Genomic DNA, 17,256 nt, shown 5'->3' on the forward strand with positions numbered 1-17,256 from the left:
AAAAATCCATACACGTTCATAGGATTTGTAGACCTGAAAAATGTCTTCGACAATGTAGGATGGTGCAAGATGTTTGAAATTGTCTGATAAATAGAAGTAGGCAAGCTTTAGGGAAAGACGAGTAATACAGATTATGTACAAGAACCCAGAGGGAACAATACGACTGGAAGACGAAAAACGAAGTGCTCGGCCTAAAAAAGGGTGTAAGATAGGATTGTAGTCTTTCGCTCCTACTATTCATCTATACATCGGAGAAGTAATGACCCAAATGAAATAAAAGCTTCAAGAGTGGGTTTAAATTCAGGGTGAAAGGATATCAGAGATAAGATCGCTAATGACATTGCTATCCCCAGTGAAAGTAAATAAGAATTACAAGAGCTGGTGAATGGAATGAGCGCAGAATATGGACAGAGTAAATCGAAGAAATATGAAAGTAATGAGAAGTATCATAAATGAGATCAGCGAGAAACTTAACATCAGAATTGTTGATCACGAAGTAAATGAGGTTTGAGAATTCTGCTGCCTAAGAAATAAACTAACGCATGTTGACGGAACAAGAGGACATAAAAAGCAGACTTGCGCCGTCAGAAAGAGCATTCCTGGCCAACAGAGGTGTACTGGTTTCAAACATGGGCCTTAATGTGAGGAAGAATTTACGATAATGTACGTTTGAAGCACAGTATGGTAGTGAAAGATGGACTGTGGAAAAACTGAAGAGAAAAGAATCGAAGCATTTGCGATGTGCTGCTGCAGAAGGATACTGAAAATTAGGTGGCCTGATCAGGTAAGGAATGACGAAGTTCTCCGCAGAATCGGAGACGAAAGGAATATGTGTAAAATACAAGAATAAGAGACACGACGATAGGATATGTGTTAAGACATCAGGGATTAACTTCCATGGTACTACAGGAAGTTTCAGAGGGTAAAAACTGTAGAACAGGGCAGAAATTGGAATACATCCAGCAAATAATTGAGAACTCAGTTTCGCTTTGCTCTCTGACACGAGATAAATAAGGAGAATTCGTGGCGGATCGCATCAAACCAGTCAAAAGACTGATCAATACACCCCTCATCCCCCCCCTACCCACCCCCCCCAAAAAAAAAAAAATAAAATAAAAAGAAGAGTTATCTTCAACATCGATGTCAAAAGATTAAGTACGCGGATACTTCAGAAAAATTTTATTGCAATGTCAGCCAATAAGTTATAGTGGAAGGATGTAGTAGAAATAAGACAGGAGTAATACGAAACGTCTCTAACATCACATCTCAATCAACATGGGGCTTTGAAGCAAACGAATTCTATCCATATCTAATAACACGCCATCGGACACGAAATTGCGCGTGAGAATCGATGCTGGAGTAGCCTAAGTTGTGCGTTAAATTGTATGAAGAAAGCAGCCAGCCAAAAGTGGCTCGCCGGTCTATTTTTTTCAAATATTGTAATGTCTATTTCTAATTTCTAGTAGACAATGTTGAGATTTATCTGTGACACACAAGCACTCGAAGGATTAGTTAATATGTAAGAGTTCTAAGTGAGTGATTATGCCTCATAAAAACCAACATAAATGACCATAAATAGCTATAATCAGAAACAGTTTAGAACACTTTGTCTCCTGTAGAATTCTGAAACACGTTCAACCTAAACAAAACGACCCAAGAGATGACGGACACTGCTGTGCAAATGTGAAGCAGAATGCTGCAAAATTGATTCTTGGTAATTCAGTTGGAAACAAGGACTTAAAACAGCACACTGTTGGTGATCATAAATTTTATTCATATCGATGTATGTCCTGGTGGTCTAGTCCCCAAGGGTATAAGCTGAAAACCGAAATTCCCGGTCGGACTGCGAAAATTTTCAGTCTGCTTTTGATGTAGCATTCTCCCCCTCAATGATACAAGGAGATCTCACGAATGACACGTGGTTTATATTCTACAATAAGCTGGAGGTCCCCTGTCCCCGGTAAGCCGGTAAGGTAATTCGGGTAGATTAGGGACTGCAAGTCGCCGAAGGGGCGCCAAAGTGAAAGAATTGCAACTGGCCACAGAGCCATACGATTTTTTTTTTTTTTTACTACGAATAGGCCACCTGAGCACCACAGTCTAATTTCAGTTCTTCATTCTTTGTTTTTTTTCTTTTCTTCCAGTATGCTTTTACCTGGTCACTGTGTTTCTTCTTTCTGTCTTCGGACCATTTTGAACCAGTCTTTTTAGCTACCCTGCCTTGGAATCCTCCCATTTTCAGTTCCTTTTCCGGAAAGGCTTCTTTGTTGTTGATATCTTCTGTTTTTATATATTTTCTTTCTAAATCTTTTTTTTACTTCATTGACCCAGCTTGTTGTGGACTTCTTACCACACAAATACTTGAAAATCTTATTAGTTAATCTACTGCCTTGAATTCGAAATATACAACCAAAAAAAGAGTCTGTTTTTCCTCATTACCTTTGAAATATCTTCTATATTTTGATACATTTCAGCATTACTTCCTAGTTTCCAACCTTCTGCTGTGTTCCTTGTGGTCCTAATATTTTCCTTCCAATTCACCTTTCTTTTTTTTTGGTCATCAGTCTACTGACTGGTTTGATGCGGCCCGCCACGAATTCCTTTGTTGTGCTAACCTCTTCATCTCAGAGTAGCACTTGCAAACTACGTCCTCAATTATCTGCTTGACGTATTCCAATCTCTGTCTTCCTCTACAGTTTTTGCGAAAGGCTACAGCCTTGTCTTACACCCTTCTTAATACGAGCACGTCGTTCTTGATCGTCCACTTTTATTATTCCCTCTTGGTTGTTGTACATATTGTATATGACCCGTCTCTCCCTATAGCTTACCCCTACTTTTTTCAGAATCTCGAACAGCTTGCACCATTTTATATTGTCGAACGCTTTTTCCAGGTCGACAAATCCTATGAAAGTGTCTTGATTTTTCTTTAGCCTTGCTTCCATTATTAGCCATAACGTCAGAATTGCCTCTCTCGTCCCTTTACTTTTCCTAAAGCCAAACTGATCGTCCACTAGCGCATTCTCAATTTTCTTTTCCATTCTTCTGTATATTATTCTTGTAAGCAGCTTCGATGCATGAGCTGTTAAGCTGATTGTGCGATACTTCTCGCACTTGTCAGCTCTTGCCGTCTTCGGAATTGTGTGGATGCTGCTTTTCCCAAAGTCAGATGGTATATCGCCAGACTCATATATTCTACACACCAACGTGAATAGTCGTTTTGTTGCCACTTCCCCCAATGATTTTAGAAATTCTGATGGAATGTTATCTATCATTTCTGCCTTATTTGACCGTAAGTCCTGCAAAGCTCCAAAGATCTTTTAAATTCCGATTCTAATACTGGATCCCCTATCTCTTCTAAATCGACTCCTGTTTCTTCTTCTATCACATCAGACAAATCTTCACCCTCATAGAGGCTTTCAATGTATTCTTTCCACCTATCTGCTCTCTCCTCTGCATTTAACAATGGAATTCCCGTTGCACTCTTAATGTTACCACCGTTGCTTTTAATGTCACCAAAGGTTGTTTTGACTTTCCTGTATGCTGAATCTGTCCTTCCGACAATCATATCTTTTTCGATGTCTTCACATTTTTCCTGCAGCAATTTCGTCTTAGCTTCCCTGCACTTCCTATTTATTTCATACCTCAGCGACTTGTATTTCTGTATTCCAGATTTTCCCGGAACATGTTTGTACTTCCTCCTGTCATCAATCAACTGAAGTATTTCTTCTGTTACCCATGGTTTCTTCGCAGCTACCTTCTTTGTACCTATGTTTTCCTTCCCAACTTCTGTGATGGCCCTTTTTAGAGATGTCCATTCCTCTTCAACTGTACTGCCTACTGCGCTATTCCTTATTGCTGTATCTATAGCGTTAGAGAACTTCAAAAGTATCTCGTCATTCCTTAGTAGTTCCGTATCCCACTTCTTTGCGTATTGATTCTTCCTGACTAATGTCTTGAATTTCAGCCTACTCTTCACCTTTCTAGTACTTCTAATTTATCCATTTTGCTGTTGTTCAGTCCTGAGACTGGTTTGATGCAGCTCTCCGTGCTACTCTATTCTGTGCAAGCTTCATCTCCCAGTACCTACTGCAGCCTACATCCTTCTGAATCTGTTTAGTGTATTCATTTCTTGGTCTCCCTCTACGATTTTTACCCTCCATGCTCCCTCCAGTACTAAATTGGTGATCCCTTAATGCCTCAGAATATGTCCTACCAACCGATCCCTTCTTCTAGTCAAGTTGTACCACACATTCCATTTCTCCTCAATTCCATTCAATACCTCCTCATTAGTTACGTGATCTACCCATCTAATCTTCAGCATTCTTCTGTAACACCACATTTCTAAAGCTTCTATTCTCTTTTTGTCTAAACTATTTATCGTCCATGTTTCACTTCCATACATGGCTACACTCCATACAAATACTTTCAGAAACGACTTCCTGAAACTTAAATCAATACTCGATGTTAATAAAGTTCTCTTAATCAGAAACGCTTTCCTTGCCATTGCCAGTCTACATTTTATATCCTCCCTACTTCGACTATCATCAGATATTTTACTCCCCAAAGAGCAAAATTCCCTTACTACTTTAAGTGCCTCATTTCCTAATCTAATTCCCTCATCATCACCCGACTTAATTCTACTACATTCCATTATCCTCGTTCTGCTTTTGTTGATGTTCATCTTATACCCTCCTTTCAAGCCACTGTCCATTCCGTTCAACTGCTCTTCCAAGTCCTTTGCTGTCTCTGACAGAATTACGATGTCATCGGCGAACCTCAAAGTTTTTATTTCTACTCCATGGATTTTAATACCTACTCCGAACTTTTCTTTTCTGTCCTTCACTGCTTGCTCAATATTCAGATTGAATAATATCGGGGAGAGGCTACAACCTTATCTCACTCCCTTCCCAATCACAGCTTCCCTTTCATGTCCCTCGATTCTTATAACTGCCATCTGGTTTCTGTACAAATTGTAAATAGCCTTTCGCTCCCTGTATTTTACCCCTGCCACATTCAGAATTTGAAAGAGGGTATTCCAGTCAACATTGTCAAAAGCTTTCTCTAAGTCTACAAATGCTAGAAACGTAGGTTTGCCTTTCCTTAATCTTTCTTCTAAAATAAGTCGTAGGGCCAGTATTGCCTCACGTGTTCCATCATTTCTACGGAATCCAAACTGATCCTCCCCGAGGTCGGCTTCTACCAGTTTTTCCATTCGTCTGTATTTTGCAGCTGTGACATATTAAACTGATAGTTCGGTAATTTTCACATCTGTCAACACCTGCTTTCTTTGGAATTGGAATTACTATACTCTTCTTGAAGTCTGAGGGTATTTCGCCTGTCTCATACATCTTGCTCACCAGATGGTAGAGTTTTGTCAGGACTGGCTCTCCCAGTAGTTCTAGTGGAATGTTGTCTACTCCCGGGGCCTTGTTCCGACTTAGGTCTTTCAGTGCACTGGCAAACTCTTCACGAGGTATCATATCTCCCATTTCATCTTCATCTACCTCTTCTTCCATTTCCATAATATTGTCCTCAAGAACACAGCCCCTGTATAGATCCTTTATATACTCCTTCCACCTTTCTGCTTTCCCTTCTTTGCCTAGAACTGGGTTCCCATCTGAGCTCTTGATATTCAAGCATGTGGTTCTCTATTCTCCAAAGGTCTCTTTAATTTTCCTGTAGACAGTATCTATCTTACCCCTCGTGAGATAAGCCTCTACATCCTTACATTTGTCCTCTAGCCATCCCTGCTTAGCCATTTTGCACTTCCCGTCGATCTCATTTTTGAGACGTTTGTATTCCTTTTCTGCTTGCTTCACTTACTGCATTTTTGTATTTTCTCCTTTCATCAATTAAATTCAGTATCTCTTCTGCTACCCAAGGATTTCTACTAGCCCTCGTCTTTTTACCTACTTGATCCTCTGCTGCCGTCACTATTTCATTCCTCAAAGCTACCCATTCTTCTTCTACTGTATTTCTTTCCCCCATTCCTGTCAATTGTTTCCTTATGCTCTCCCTGAAACTCTGTACAACCTCTGGTTCTTTCAGTTTATCCAGGTCCCATCTCCTTAAATTCCCACCTTTTTGCAGTTTCTTCAATTTTAATCTACAGTTCATAACCAATAGATTGTGGTCAGAGTCCACATCTGCCCCTGGAAATGTCTTCCAATTTAAAATCTGGTTCCTAAATCTCTGTCTTACCATTATATAATCCATCTGAAACCTTCCAGTATCCCCAGGGTTCTTCCATACATACAACCTTCTTTCATGATTCTTGAACCAAGTGTTAGCTATGATTAAGTTATACTCTATGCAAAATTCTACCAGGCGGCTTCCTCTTTCATTTCTTAGCCGCAATTCATATTCACCTACTACGTTCCTTCTCTTCCTTTCCCTACTGTCGAATTACAGTCACTCATGTCTATTAAATTTTCGTCTCCCTTCACTATCTGAATAATTTCTTTTATCTCATCATACATTTGATCAATTTCTTCATCATCTGCAGAGCTACTTGGCATATAAACTTGTACTACTGTAGTAGGCGTGGGTTTCGTGTCTATCTTGGCCACAATAATGCGCTCACTACGCTGTTGGTAGTAGCTTACCCGCACTCCTATTTTTTTATTCATTATTAAATCTACTCCTGCATTACCCCTATTTGATTTTGTATTTGTAACCCTGTATTCACTTGACCAAAAGTCTTGTTCCGCCTGCCACCGAACTTCACTAATTCCCACTATATCTAACTTTAACCTATCCATTTCCCTTTTTAAATTTTCTAACCTACCTGCCCGATTAAGGGATCTGACATTCCACGCTCCGTTCCTTAGAAAGCCAGTTTTCTTTGTCCTGATAACAACGTCCTCTTGAGTAGTCCCCGCCCGGAGATCCGAATGGGGGACTATTTTACCTCCGGAATATTTTACCCAAGAGGACGCCATCATCATTCAATCATACAGTAAAGCTGTATCCATATTATAGTCTAATGCCAGGCATTCGCTTCCATATAGACATTCTGGCTTCATTGCTGTGTTGTAATCCCTTATCTTTGCAATTTTGGATAGGCGTTTTTTGTTACAGAGGTTTTTGGTGGTTATATGTCCTCCCCATTTTATGTAACCTTTTTCCAGAGCATTTTCTTGGACTGTCTCCTCTAGATATTTGAAGTTTTTGCCCTCTCTACTTTGTTAAAAATTTTATTTTTTCTGCGGAAGTTCATATGCCAGTTCTGCTGGCTATTATTTCCAGGAGATTTATTTGTGTTACATATAACTTTATTTTTACAATCGTATTGACCAACTAGGATCACGCTAATAACTTCAGTTCCTCTTCTTCCTTTGTTGTTGTTTCCTATTTTTCTTGTATTCCCTCATTTTCTCCCCATGAAGTCTCTTCCTTTCTTTTGTCCATGTTGTTCCCGATTTTTATTTCTTCTGCTTTGAAAGCCTTCCAAATTTAGTATTTTGTTTTTAAAACGGTTTCTTTCTGCTATTTCTGATTCTTTGATGTTGTTCCTTTCAAGATCTTTTCTGACTTCTGTAATCCATGCTATTGTCGATTTCTTCTTCCAGAAATATAGGAGCATTTGTCTTGTTAGTCTATTTCCATCTATTCGGTAGAGATGTGCAAAAAAGGTTAATCTTCGTTTGGCCATTACTTCAGATACTTTCTCTATATTTTTGTAGATCTCCTCATTACTTCTTATTTTCCAACCATCTGCAGTTTTCATTGCACCCATTATTTTTCTAATAATCCTTCTTTCCAGTACCTCTAGTTTGTCCATCTTATAGTTCATCGTTAGGCATTCAGATCCATACAAACATTCTGGTCGTACCACTGTGGTGTAGTGTTTTAGTTTTGTTTTTCTAGATTTACATTTTTTGTTTTAAATATTTTTGGTCAAACCATATGCTCTTTCTATTTTGTTAATTCTTACATGTACTGCAGATTTTTCTAGTCCATTCTGTTGCATAGTTTCTCCAAGATATTTAAATTTATTTACTCGCTCTATTTTACCTGTTTGTTTTTCTATGTATTTTGGTGCATTTTTTATATTTGTCATGAATTTTGTTTAATCAGCTGAAACTTTGAGACCAGTTCTGTTTGCTTATTTTTCCAGAATGTTTATTTGAGTAGCTGCTTCTGTCAGCTTTTCTGAAAGTATTGCAAAATCATCCGCAAAAGCCAAGCAGTTTAACTTAATTCCATTTGTTTTCCTTCCCAGAGTCATTGGTTCAATTTTGTGATTTTTTAGCTCCGAATTCCAGATTCTTACGATTTTTTCTAGAACACAGTTAAACAGTAAATGTGATAAACCATCACCTTGTCTAACACCAGTTTTTATTTCAAAAGGCTGAGATACTTCTCCCATAAATTTGACTTTAGATATTGTACCTGTTAGTGTTTCACGAATTATGTTTGCTAGTTTTGATTTAACACCAAATTCTCTAATGACCTTATCTATCGTTTCTCTGTCTACACAATCAAATGCTTTCTTGAAATCTATAAATGACATTAGTATTGGTTTGCTGGTTAACATTCTATGGTGAATTATTGACTTTAAGTTAAAAATTTGTTCTGCACAGGATCTTCCCTTTCGAAAACCATCCTGATATTCTCCCAGTTGTTTGTGTAAAGTATCTACCACTCTGTTGAGGAGAATTTTTGATAATATTTTGTATGCTACTGACAGAAGTGACACTCCTCTGTAATTACTGACATTTTGTTTGTCTCCCTTTTTATGTAGCGGGTGGATTAATGCTGTTTTCCATTCAACTGGAATCGTTTCAGTTTTCCAATTGTTCTCAAAAAGCAGCTGTAGATCCTTTATGACTTTTGGTTCTGACCACTTCAATAATTCTGCTGTAATGGAGTCTTACACACTTGCTTTATTATTTTTGAGTGTTTTGATGGCTTCATGAATTTCTAACTTTGTTGGCGGGAAATCTTTCTCTAGATTTGGTAAAAATTTCTAGAATTATTTTTGGTGAAATTTTCTTCTATTTCAATAAGCTGACAATTTTCAAAGTTACTTTTGATTTTCCGGATTATTTTTGATGTTTCTTTACTTTGTTGTCTTCCTCTTTTTTAGAACATCTTCATTTTCTTCATTTTTGAGCTCTTTGTATTAGTGCTTCTTCACACTCCTCATTCCACCATGTCTTCTTTTTATTCTTGGCTAATCCTAAAGTTTTCTCTGCTGCTTGAGTTATTTTCATCTGGAGTTCACGTCAATACCTTCTTTACTTGTCTCAATTTCTTCTCTTCTACATTTTCTTTTGTAATATTTGCTGTAGTAGTGTTGTATCTGATCGCTTTCTTGGCCGCCTTTTTTGGTTTATATGGAACAAATTTTGTTTTAATCTTAGAGAGATAATGATATGAATCGAATTCCCCATTTCTGACTATTTTAAGATTCATAATTTCCGTGATGTACCTTTTTAGATATGGCTACGTGATCCAATTGAATCTCGCCTAGGTTTGGATTTGGATGTCTCCAGGTTTTGGCTTTTCTTGGCAGTTTGCGGAAATGTGTGGACATGAGTTTTAACTGGAACATTTTACACATGTTGATCAGTCTTTCACCATTTATGTTTGTTCTTGAGTGTGCTGGATATTCACCTACAATAGTTCTAAATTTCTTTTCCCTCCCAATTTGCTCACTGAAGTCACCAAGAAGTATTTTAACGTTCTTTTTAGGTATGACACAAATTTCAGATTCTAAAAGATTCAAGAATTTATTTACTTTCTCCAGATTTATTCTGTTGTCAGCATTTATAGGTGCATGACAGTTTATGAGGCTGTAACTTTTATTCTTGTACTTCATTGTTAACATGGATATCCTTTCTGAATTCGATCTAAATTCTGTTACACTATCTACGATCTTTTTGTTTACATAAAATGCTGTTTCAAACATCGGCATGTTTTCCGTTATTCTTACTGCTGGTTTCCCTTTATAAATTCTATTGCGTTATATTATTATTATAATAATTGTATTATTATTATCATATATCGGCTGAAGCTCCTAATCGGAATATCTATATTAAACTGGATACAGTTTGCAAGCTCACACAGCCCCTTTGGTGGAAATTTAGGAATATGCCCACTGGTACTGAACCAACTCCTTGTTCATCCATAAAACTCTGTCTCTGATTTACACTGATAAACGTTATGACCACCTGTTTAATAGCGGGTAGGTCTCCCTTTGAAACACAGTACAGCAGCAGCAGTTCACGATAGCGTAGAATCAACATGGGAAAACGAAGGGAGCTGTGGAGCTCAGTAGAACTTGCGCCGGCACCAGTATTGTGCTCTGTCGTGACATTTGCCACATATCGCCCGCTACTCCGTTTTACAGATCGAGCAAGCGCCCGACCTTCACACTCTGTTCTGAGGCTTAATGTCGAACACGTCCTCGCCTACATGTGGTTTCTCCGTCCTTCAATCACTTACCATAAAAGCTTGCAACTTTAGCACTCGAACAGCCTAACAGCTTCGCTCTTTTCGAGATGATCTTTAGTAGGCACCAGGCCACAAGCATCTGACTTTTGTCAAAGCTGTTTACGTCAGTGAATTTCCCCATAATGTATTGGTATCCGGACACCCCCAAAAACATACGTTTTTCATATTAGGTGCATTGTGCTGCCACCTACTGTCAGGTACTCCATATCAACGACTTCAGTAGTCATTAGATATCGTGAGAGAGCAGAATGGGGCACTATGCGGAACTCACGGACTTCGAACGTGGTCATGTTACTGGGTGTCACATGCGTCATGCGTCTGTTATTTCCACACATGCCTTAGTCCACTGTTTCCGATGTGATAGTGAACTGGAAACGTGAAGGGACACGTACAGCAAAAAAGCGTACAAGCCGACCTCGTCTGTTGACTGACAGAGACAACCGACAGTTGAGGAGGGTCGTAATGTGTGATAGGCAGACATCTATGCAGACCATCACACAGGAACTCCAAACTGCATCGCGATCCACTGCAAGTACTATGACAGTTAGGCAGGAGGTGAGAAAACTTGGATTTCATGGTCGAGAGGCTGCTCGTAAGACACACATCACGCCGGTAAATGCCAAACGACGCCTTGCTTGGTGTACGGAACGTAAACAATGGACGATTGAACAGTGGAAAAACGTTGTGTGGAGTCACGAAACACGGTACACAATGTGGCGATCCGGTGGCAGGGTGTGGGTATGGTTAACGCCTGGTGAACGTCATCTGCCAGCGTGTGTAGTGCCAACAGTAAAATTCGGAAGCTGTGGTGTTATGGTGTGGTGGTGGTGGTTTTCTTGGAGGGGGGCTTACACCGCTTGTTGTTTTGCGTGGCACTATCACAGCACAGGCCTACATTGATGTTTTAAGCACCTTCTTGCTTCCCACTGTTGAATAGCAATCGGGGATGGCGAGTGCATCTTCATAATACACGGCCTGTGGCGGAGTGGTTACACGACAATAACGTCCCTGTAGTGGACTGGCCTGGACAGAGACCTGACCTGAATCCTATAGAGCACTTTTGGGGTGTTTTGGAACGCCGACTTTGTGCCAGACCTCACCGACCAACGTCGATACCTCTCCTCAGTGCAGCACTCCGTGAAGAAAGAGCTGCCATTCCCCAAGAAACCTTCCAGCACCTGGCTGAACGTATGCCTGCGAGAGTGGATGCTGTCATCTAGGCTAAGGGTGGGCCAACACCGTATCGAATTCCAGTGTTACCGATGGAGGGCGCCACAGATTTGTAAGTCATTTTCAGCCAGGTGTCCGGATACTTTTGATCACATAGTGTACTTGTAATGAGAAAGACCAATTAACCTTTAACTGTGGTGGCTGTGTGAAACAGTTCCACTCTTTCGTTTTGTAATGTTTCTCAAGTTAAACACCAGATGTCGTTGGCGCTTTCCTTAGTCTTGTTATATATTGTCATTTAACCGCTTGCATTATGTATGCTTTTAAGGTGAAACTACGATTTTTGACCGTTTGGACCCCAGCAACATGTATATCTGTAATTTTTTTCCTTCTACCAAGTAAGTTAATCCTCCAAAAACATATCTTTGGTTTGCAAATCGTCTTATATAAAAGTGTTGATTCGTTACTATTAATACTGCATTGTCTACCTAAAGGTCATGTGTAATTTTTCAGCACAATGATTTTGCGAAAACTACCTAGTAGTCCCCTAACAGATACTGAAATAAGACTCATTGTCAATGATCCACACTTTTTCGAATCAGACGATGAAAATAATGCTGGAGAAAATCATTATATCGCCAATAAAAATGATTCATAGTCTAAAATTTCCTCAGATGGGTCTTTTGAAGGCAATGAAGACGGAAACCCCAGTGCAACAAACTACTACAGTGATAAAAGTCCTGGTTGGAAATGGTCTAAAATGTGCAAATGACGTACCCGAACACCGGCTGCAAGTATAATTGTCTACCTGCCAAGGCTGAAAGGTGTTCCAAGTAATATTGAGCATGGAAATGTGTTAGATGCCAGAAACTTAGTTTTTTCTTATCCTATGCTAAATGTTAGTTGTACACAAATGGAAATAAGTGTAAGCAGAGACAAGTTCAAAGAAGTAGCTCCGTCATACAGTAAAGGCTTAGGTATGATTGAAGTAAAGGCTTTTGTTGGGTTGTTATATTTATCAGGATGTACGAAGTCAGGAAATGAAAATGTTGTGGCATTAATTTCATAGGACGGTGCTAGCACGGACACATTCCGTACAGTCATGTGTGTGACATGGTTTTCGTTCATTCTATCTTATCTCCTATTTGATGATCATTCCACAATCTCAGTCTTCCTCTACTGTTGTTACCCTCTAAAGTTCCCTCAGGTATCACGGAAGTTATTCCCTGATGTCTTAATAGATGTCCTATCATCCTGTCCTGTCAATGTCCCCCATATATTCTTTTACTCGCCGATTGTGCGGAGAACCTCCTCATTCCTTACGTTATCAGTCCACCTAATTTTCAACATTCTTCAATAACACCGCATCGCAAATGCTTCCATTCTCTTCTGTTCAGCTTTCCCTACAGTCCTTGTTTCACTGCCGTACAATGCTGTGCTCAAAAAGTACATTCTCAGAAATTTCTTTCTCAAATTAAGGCCTACGTTTGATACAAGAAAATATTACGATAAACTAACAGTTGTGAGTGAAATATGGAGTCTGTTTCTTTCTAACTGGAAAGTCTTATTATGCACCAGGTAAAAACGCCATTGTTGACGGATGTTGGTTCCATGCAGTTTCAGAATCAACATACCTAACAAACCAGAAAAACGCAGCATAAAAATAATGTACATGTATGACTCTTGTGCTCATTTTTTCTGTAATGTTTTTGTATACACAGACTGGGAACAACAAAATGATGCACTCCTTGTTCCCACCAATTGTGTACTGAAACATATAATTTCCATCCAAGACTCATATCGGAGTGCTGTAATTCATAGCTGGTTTATGTCAGTGAAATTATATAAAAAACTGAGAGAAAACCATCTGAGTGTGTTAGGAACGCTAAAAATGAATAAGCCACAGCTTGCCGCAGAATTTAAACCTAACGTCAAGTATGTAGAGTCCCTTTTGGTCATAACGACAACATGATAGTCTGTTCATATGTCCTAAGAGAATCGGGCAGTTGTGTTAGTATCTACAATGCAATGTGATCAAGAAGTAAGCAAAGCAAATGGGAAACCAGACGAAAATGACTATAACAGCTCTAAGGGTGGAGTTTACAGCCTTGATCATCTTTGCTCTGACTACTCAGTGTTTAGTCAAAAAAAGAGATTGCCAGTGGCCATACTTTTTACCATTCTGCACATTGTGTCAACAATGTGAATGTAAAGTCTTTTCAAAACCCCGAGGAAACAAAGCGTAGGAAAGCACTAATGCAACTTGGGAAACCTCTAATTTGTCCGGAAATGTAACGCAGGGATTTCAAGCGAAAATCCGGTTGAATTTTCTTCATAATATAGCCTTGGGCATCAAAGTCGCGTGTGCAATACGAGCTATGTATATCGAACGCCTTACTGTCGAATCGTTGTCAACATAGACGATACAAGACAAACGCATTGTGAACTGAAGAAAGCGACCGGTGGAAGCATAATACCAATACACATTACTCATTCATGTTACAACGACAAAAGAAGTCAGTCTGCTTACTTCACTCGCCAGCTGACATCCCCACCGTGAACAGTGCCATGTGTGGTATAGACAGCCGGCTGAATTCCTTGTTTTACGTAATCAGGATAAGCTCGAGCAATATCTCAGAAATATGGGCAGAGTTTCAGGTGGAAGAAGTTTCCCTGACAGGCATAAGTTATGGAAATGTAAGTCCTGGAATAGATGCAACTTGTATCTTTCTCCCGGACGACCTTCTCTATTAATAGAAGACTTTAAGGATTTCCGTAAACGCTCCACGTTTTGCGTGTGGACAAATGGATCGTCGGATGAAACGAACTCCATAGAGCGGTTGACAAAATCGCATTGGATACCTTCATTTCGCTAATTGCGATAAGCCTTCCACGCACCTGTTATACGAGTGACTAAAAATTGGAAGTCGTTTGGTATTCGACTACATGCAGTAAGCGGTCACGTGACGTTCCTCGCTCGATACGTTTCAGACGCTAGATTCGGTTCTTTTTTTTTTCAGATGATTCCGTATTATAACTCGTGTGTTATGACGGTCTGCCGTTTCAATGCAAAGGCACAATGAACATTTATAACTCTAGGTGCGATTTGTTACATTATTAAATGTTAATTAACGAGACATCGTCCGTAATAGATTACTATGCTTATTACGAAGCGTATTAAAGCTCTGCTCAGTACATGATACCTCTGGCCATGTGGGCAGTGATTTTTGAGGGAAGTAAGTTCAAATTTGGATGCAGACAAATATTTTTTTCTTCATCTTCGTGTTTTTAACATGTTCTGGGAGTTTCTTACTCATGAAACAGAAGCATGTTCAGCAGCATTCGATGTTATATATACATATAGGAGCGTGATGTCTCAGTAATGAGTTCCTTCCGTTTAGTGACTTCAATCTGGTTAAAAAACGAAAGATGAAATTACTGTTAGTGAAACAACAAGCAATGATGTATTCCTTCTTCTCACAAATATTTGGCCTCGTATCCGAATATTTCGCGAATTCTGAGAGTATGGTTGGGCAGGAATCATCAGATTACAGCTTACATTGTTGCGAGTAGGAGCAGCAATGACATAAAGCCTATGTTCTTGCCTGTCACAAATATTTGGCTGTTTATTTTTTAATATGTCGCGATTTTTGATGGTGTGGTTAGGTGGGAACCTAGGAGCACATTTTAAACAGCTGCAAGTGGAACAAGCAGCAATCTAATTTATATTCGTGATTGTCACAGATGTTTAGCTGCGATGGAATCCTTAGGAACACTTTTGTAAATTTGACCCTCAAGACAAAGATGGCACAACACGAGGGAGGGACGTCACGTGACCGCCTTCCGATTTCAGCAGAGCGCTAGACGTACTTCCGATTTTTAGTCCACTCGTTCCGTTACGACTCTCGTACCAGGTAAATAAAATGGTTTATCAGGGGCACTTAAATTGCCTAACCTCGAGAGTAAACACGAAGAATAAAGCACTCCTTTGATTCTCTCTCTATGCCACTACAGAGTGTTCGATTTTGTTTCTCCGTCCCTTTGCCATACTTACAATGCATGTGGTGCGATTCGTCAGTTTCAACGGTTTTCTTATGAGCACTGTAGGGGACAGTTTCGTTTGTGACAATGCCATACTACACTTAGCTACAGAATCCGTAGTAGTCACACACAGTCTTGATAGACACTTCACTTTCAGAAGCAGTGGCTTGTAACGTGTAAGTTCTCAATGAGCAGGAAACAATAGTGACACTCTTTTCAATACATGATTTTGACGTGTCAGACCAAGTATTCTTCCCTACTGACGTCCTTTTCTTACATGTTGTGCAACACAGCTCGAAGGATAACTCGACATCACAGACGTTAAAAAAAAAAAAAAAAAGGAATCACATGGCTCCAATCACTATGGGACTTTACAGCTGAGGTCATCAGTCCACTAGACTTACAACTACTTAAACCTAACTAACCTAAGGACATCACATACATCCATGCCCGAGGCAGGATTCGAACCTGCGATCGTAGCAGCAGCGCGGTTCCGGACTGAAGCGCCTAGAACCGCTCGGCCACAGAGACCAGCCCACAGATTTTCTTGTGAAGTTTAACGTATGTCTGACCGTGACATTCGACGCAGTTTTTTGCTACGCATTTGGCAACAAGCTGAAAAAAAATGGCTCTGAGCACTATGGGACTTAACTTCTGAGGTCATCAGTCCCCTAGAACTTAGAACTACTTAAATCTAACTAACCTAAGGACATCACACACATCCATGCCCGAGGCAGGATTCGAACCTGCGACCGTAGCGGTCGCGCAGTTCCAGACTGTAGCGCCTAGAACCGCTCGGCCACTCCAGCCGGCCAACAAGCTGAACTCTCAGGAAAACTAAGCACTTTTCCACTGTATCTATTCCAGGAATAAATTTCCGCCACGAAAGCGTACTTCATAGAGATATCAAAACAGAATCATTTACATCTACATGGACACTCTGCAAATCACATTTAAGCGCCTGCCATAGGGTGTCAGTTATTCTATTTACACCGTTATATGATATTCCCCTGGCAACGCAGTAAACGACATTCAAATTCGCCGCCTCGACAGGGAGGGATTCGATGTACATCTCTACATCGCTCGTATTGCACACGTGTTGCTTCTTCCAAATTACCTAATTTTTTTATTTATTTCGGCTATTTAAGACCGCCACCAGCACGTTAGCCTAACCTGAAAAATATGTGAGTCTACATCTACATCTACATCTACATGATTACTCTGCAATTCACATTTAAGTGCTTGGCAGAGGGTTCATCGAACCACAATCATACTATCTCCGCACCATTCCACTCGCGGGAAAAACGAACACCTAAACCTTTCTGTTCGAGCTCTGATTTCTCTTATTTTATTTTGATGATCGTTCCTACCTATGTAGGTTGGGCTCAACAAAATATTTTCGCATTCGGAAGAGAAAGTTGGTGACTGAAATTTCGTAAATACACTCCTGGAAATGGAAAAAACAACACATTGACACCGGTGTGTCAGACCCACCATACTTGCTCCGGACACTGCGAGAGGGCTGTACAAGCAATGATCACACGCACGGCACAGCGGACACACCAGGAACCGCGGTGTTGGCCG

Source organism: Schistocerca piceifrons, chromosome 2 (genome assembly GCF_021461385.2).
Source record: "Schistocerca piceifrons isolate TAMUIC-IGC-003096 chromosome 2, iqSchPice1.1, whole genome shotgun sequence".
In the NCBI taxonomy this organism is placed as follows: domain Eukaryota; kingdom Metazoa; phylum Arthropoda; class Insecta; order Orthoptera; family Acrididae; genus Schistocerca; species Schistocerca piceifrons.